The following is a 5,889-nucleotide window of genomic DNA, read 5'->3' on the forward strand; positions in this document are numbered from 1 at the left end:
TTCTGATGTGTATGGATTCCTCGAGCCACAGTCCATTCAGAGATCTGGGCAATCACAATTTGAATCTGAAAGTTACATCAAGAGTTGGATACAAAGTTCAAAACGAGATGTTTACCTTGGAGCCTATCTGAATGGGTAAGTCAAACACAATAATTGAATTTAAATAATCTATACTACTACAATAACCCATATTCGTCTCTACTGCAGCGGACACTGGCAAATGGTCGTCATTCTGCCTAAGGAAAACCTAGTTGTCTGGTTTTGTTCTTTACATAATAGGCCAGACAACTACCTTAAGGGAATAATTAATAGGTCAGTATTGTTTTCAATTCATTTTCATTGGCATAACTCAACAACATCAATATTTTAATGTTCCTCATATTCAACACTAGTGCTTTGAAAGAACTTGATGATACTCCACAACCGAAATCCAAGGCTGCTGCTAGGTGGATTGTTGTTAAGGTACGTGATTTAAATAAAAGTTCTACTTATATATATTTTATGTGTGTGTACACTAATTGTAGTTAATGTTTAATTAATATCCAAATTTCATTATGTATTTAGTGTAATAGACAATAAGGAATCACTGAATGTGGCTACTACGTGATGCACTGGATGTCCACGATAATCTTAGGATCTTTCAGGAATAATTGGGAGACGGTAATTGTTTATTACAAACAAATTTGGTTTTTTTATAATTTTTATTACATCATTAATTTATTTTTTTTATTTGATCATGCAGTATTTTAATGAAGTTAGACCATTGGAAGCAGAGAGATTCAAGGCACTTCGCATACAGTGGGCACAGTATTATCTAAAAGTTAGAAATCAAACATAGGATGTTAGGCAACTATGTAACTTTAGCTTAATTAATTAGTTTACGTACTTTACATTACATTTTTTACAATTGTTGTTTCATCTTAACATTGAACAACCTTTGTTGATAGCTAGTTTTTTGCTAAAATCTATTTGAAAACTGAATGCAAATGATATATGTTGTGTGCTGTGTGGTCTGATTTTAAATTTACAGGTTAAATTTTGGTTTTTTTGTAAAAACAGAGACATTATTTAAAAAAAATTCCTGAAAACAACATCGGTTTTTATAAAAAACCGATGTTAACGTGGGTTAACATCAGTTTTTTTTATAAAAATAACCAATGTTAACTGTCAATAGCAACACATTCGTTAACATCGATTTTCTGTAAAAAACCGATGTTAACATGGGTTAACATCGGTTTTTTATAAAAACCGATGTTAACTGTCAATAGTAACACATTCGTTAACATCGGTTTTTTATAAAAACCGATGTTAACTGTCAATAATAACACATTCGTTAACATCAGTTTTTGAAAAAACCGATGTTAACTGTCAATAGTAACACATTCGTTAACATCGGTTTTTTAACTGTCAATAATAACACATCCGTTAACATCGATTTTTTCAAAAAACTGATGTTAACTATCAATAATAACTTGGTTAACATCGGTTTTTTATAACAGCCGATGTTAACTGTCAATAATAACACATTCATTAACATCGGTTTTTAACGTGGGTTAACATCGGTTTTTTACAGAAAACCGATGTTAACTGTCAACAGTAACACATTCGTTAACATCGGTTTTTTGTAAAAACCGATGTTAACTTTCAACATTAATATACATTTTCTGGGTGTAACTCATATTAGCAACATCGGTTATTTATATAACCGATGTTGGTAATTTTACGTTAACATCGGTTTTTCAAAAACCGATGTTAATGATAATACTATCAACGTCGGTACTTTCAACATCGGTTCAAAAACCGATGTTGAAAGTCATAAATAACCGATGTAGAAAGCATATTTTCTAATAGTGTTAATTTCAATAATCATCCCTCTATTTTTTAATTCACTATTTGAGTCCCCCTATATTTCAAAGTAATTCAAAGTTCCATGCCAGCTGAAAAGAAATCTATATATATAAAGGGGTCCACTTGTTGTTTTTAGAAGGAATCTACACTTTTGGAAGCTTATTATATTTATTTTTTGTAATTGTATGTTTTTGGCTATGGTCAATGGCACTTTTAAATGTGGTAACCAATGCTTATGTATGCCAACTTGGCCCTAAAACTGTATGTTTTTGGTTGCTAATCCTACTGTTGTTAGGGGGGCACTAAGAATAAAAACTATTTTAATTGTTTCCGCACATGGTGCCTCAGAGATCTCTTTTAATTGTTTCTGTCTTGCTTTCTTTGGGTCCCCTACCCCTATTTACCATAGAAAAAAAGGAGTGGATACGTATTTATTTAAAATTTTAATTAGTATAATATACCATGAGCTACTAATAAGTTATAATATCTTCAGATTTTTTAAGTTTAATTGAACATTTTAGCCTTTATTCCTAATGCTCATTTCCATTCTGGTCCTACATAAAAAGTTTTCAAATTGGTTGCAAACATGATGCTTGCTTGACTAACGGGTAAGAGTCACAATAAAGAAAAGGACCAAGGGAAAAACACTACACTAATTAAGTCCATTTCATTGCATTATCTCAAAAGGACACGAAGGAGAAAGAAAATGTTGTGAGGCAATTTACATGGGTATTTAAGGTGGGAACATTATCTTTAGTACATACCAGATTTATGTGTATACATTACTGCATGTCCCTCCTTTTTTTTTCTTTTCTCAAGTTGAATTGGACAGTAATAGATTGAATGTTGTAGGATGCCAAGCATGCAAACATTGAGAATGTATTGATCTTGGCCGGAGATCATCTATACTGAATGGATTACATGGACCTTGTGCAGGTAAACATGTTAATTTTTTGTATTAGAGCTGTGTAATTATCAAGACAATTAAGGCAATTATATTTGGCTTTAAGTTCTTCTCACTACTTGTTATTGAAATTTATTACTGATTGTATTCTGTGAATATTTTGTATCATTCAGAGAATCAAGGCAATTAATTCACAAAAAAAACTAGCTCTATGTTTCTTTTCTCTTACCCTTCTTATGTTCATACACCAAGTCTTTTGAATAATTTTGCCAAAGGTTCCAAAGTTTTAAGACACACTGAGTTCATACATGGAGTGTTTCTTAATTTTATTTTCATAATTTTTTCTGATTATCTATCTTTTATAATTAATATGCAGAGTCATGTTGAAAGAAATGCATATATTACAGTATCATGTGCTGCTGTAGATGAAAGGTGTGTTGTCTTCTTTTTACATGTGTTTCTTTTTATTGCGCTTTTGTTTGTTTAGTATCATTGTGCTACTGGGAGAAAATATTCTCTTTCATTGAGAAGAAAAGAGTCATTATACAAAAAGAGTAGAGACACACTAACTTCCTCAACACAAAACGTTTTAAGTTTAGTCTTTCCGAGTATGGAGGCATGCCGAGACTAAGTACAGTCTTATTTAAGTTTCATTTTAAGTTTAGCATGACTTTCCCTGATTATGGCCTGTCTTTATGTATTGAATTTACAGGGTACATGATATGCTAGGCGGGTGTATGTTGGAGGCCTCCCTCCTACTGCTAAATATCTTTTTTGCCAATTAATTTTAGTCATTTGATCAAAGCTTGTTAGAGTATCTTACCACACTCTTGACATACTCTTTACTTCTGATTCTTGTAATATTTGAGTTAAGGAAATGATGCTAATGTGTCTCAGTCCCACTTTATGTATGCATTTTCTATTTTAATGCAAATTTTGTCTTCCAAGTCTTTCCAACATTTAAAAAATTAGGAATCAATATTTACTCAGATTTTTAAATTTAACATTCCATTTTTCATATATTGATCCTACTTGAGAGAGCATTGTTTGTGACAGTTTGGCTTTTTTTTTAATCTTTTTCTGATCTTGTTATACTGCAGTCAATTGCAACTTTCTTGAATCAAATTATGGCTAAGATTGGGGGAAACACTGCTGGCCCAGGTACATAATAAACTTCAACGAATCATGTTGCAGCTAGCCTCATACCTTTGAATTATGACAATCATTATCCATAAGCATTTACCAACAAAAAAAATCAGTATCCATAAGTATATTATAATATATGAAATATATGTGTGTGTGTGTTTGAACAGTGGCCATTTCAATTATCTAAAAGGCTTTGCAATAGAATCTGGGTTCACTAATTTTTTTTATTAATTCAAGAATCATACCTTAATTCTTGAGCCAGTGTTAAGCATAAAAAATAAATAAATGAATGAATACCTTAATTAATTCAAGAATATGTGTGTTTGTGTGTTTGAATAGTGGTTCCCTCAATTATCTAATAAGGCTTTACATTGGAATATGGATCCACTAATCTTGAGGAAGTGTTAAGCAAGAAGCATAAATAAATACCTTGTGGCTTGCCCTTGACTCTAGACATTCTGCAATTGAGAAGAGGAAAACAATGGTGTCGGCTTCCAAATAATCATTCATAGCAATTGTCCCAATAACTGTCAAATAAAAGAAATTATTGGAAATGTACTTTCGAAATGCATAAATGTTATAATAATATTTGATGAATAAGTAGAAGTTAATTGTATAATAATTAAAAAGTACCAATTCCCTTTCTTTCTCGAGCTCTATATTTTAAACAGCGAAAATATATAATAAAAAAAAATTCTCATTGGACTGAGTCGGTTACATAAATCAAAGAGTTTAATTTTGTATAGTTAGAAAAATAAGTTAGTTATTGTAAAAGTTACAATTTACTAACCATAATAAATTATAATTAAATATTAGTATAAAAAAATTTATACTGTCAAGACATAATCTATTTACTCTAAATCAAATAATGGTCACGATATTTTATGATGAATCATATCATAGGCGTTTATCACATTTAGGCTACCCTCCATTTGGTTTAAACTTCTGAATAATGTCCTTACGTACGTAAGGCAAGTTAGTGAACTGTGAACCCATCTTTTCTAATTTCTTCTATGGGTGGTTTTCCAACTTTCTCTCAAGTGTTTTTATTTCTAGCTAATCATATATCTTTTTGAAATTCTGATACTGGGGACAGATGTCGTACAGGATGTCACGACATCACGCTTCAGAACATGCAGATTGTATGTGTCCGTATGAACAGATTAAACAAGTAAATAACACAAGAGAATTGTTAACCCAGTTCGGTGCAACCTCACCTACATCTGGGGGCTACCAAGCCAGGGAGGAAATCCACTAAAATAGTGTTAGTTCAAGGTCTAACAGCCACTGTTTACAACCTTCTCACCTAACCACTACCCGTGCGATCTCTACCTAAGAGCCACTCTTAGATATGAGAAACCCCGCTCACTCCCTCTCAATCACACTCCCGTGTTTACAAATAAATCAAAGACACACCAGAGATCAACTCTGAACAAAAGGGATCAACCCTACACACTAGAGATCAACTCTACACACAAGAGATCAACTCTACACACTCAGGTCCAACACTTGATGTTAGGGTACCATCAAGGTGGCTCACAAAACACTCAAGTCCCAAAACTCACAAAATAACTCTTCAATCCCGGACTTGGTACTCAAACCCGTGCAGCCTTCATGTTTAAATAGCAGTGTGCGTTTCTGGGCTGCAACTACTTGTGCTGGATGAGATCTATCTTCTTCCTGAAAATCTGCACTTAAAGATCTAAAAGATAACGTTTGATCTTTTAGTTTGAATCTTTAATCTTTAATCTTTAATCCCTGAACGAACTCTTCTAGTTTGTAATTCGAACTTTAATGATCTTTTAATTCGTTCCTAAAGATAGATCATCTAATCTTTTGCTAACTGCACAATAATCTGTTAAAGATATAACAGATTTATGTGTCCAGTATTTTCGGGCAAGATGTCAGGACATCGTATCCGACATCGTGGATCCTGCAGCTTCAATGCTTCATTTGACATTTTATCTTGACTTATGCATTGTGCAGCAACT

At 32.4% G+C, this 5,889-nt stretch overlaps 2 long non-coding RNA genes across 2 annotated transcripts; both read left to right on the top strand.

Moving 5' to 3' along the window:
- Positions 1–324: 324 nt before the first annotated feature.
- Positions 325–884, top strand: LOC102662986 (uncharacterized). Its single transcript, XR_419464.4, has 3 exons — positions 325–462; positions 565–660; positions 743–884. It is a non-coding gene; the product is annotated as an uncharacterized lncRNA (long non-coding RNA).
- Positions 885–2,520: 1,636 nt separating this feature from the next.
- On the top strand, positions 2,521–3,911 carry LOC121173902 (uncharacterized). Its single transcript, XR_005889494.1, has 4 exons — positions 2,521–2,586; positions 2,701–2,784; positions 3,129–3,184; positions 3,853–3,911. It is a non-coding gene; the product is annotated as an uncharacterized lncRNA (long non-coding RNA).
- The last annotated feature ends 1,978 nt before the right edge of the window (positions 3,912–5,889 follow it).

Source organism: Glycine max, chromosome 18, assembly GCF_000004515.6.
Source record: "Glycine max cultivar Williams 82 chromosome 18, Glycine_max_v4.0, whole genome shotgun sequence".
Taxonomy (NCBI): Eukaryota; Viridiplantae; Streptophyta; class Magnoliopsida; order Fabales; family Fabaceae; genus Glycine; species Glycine max.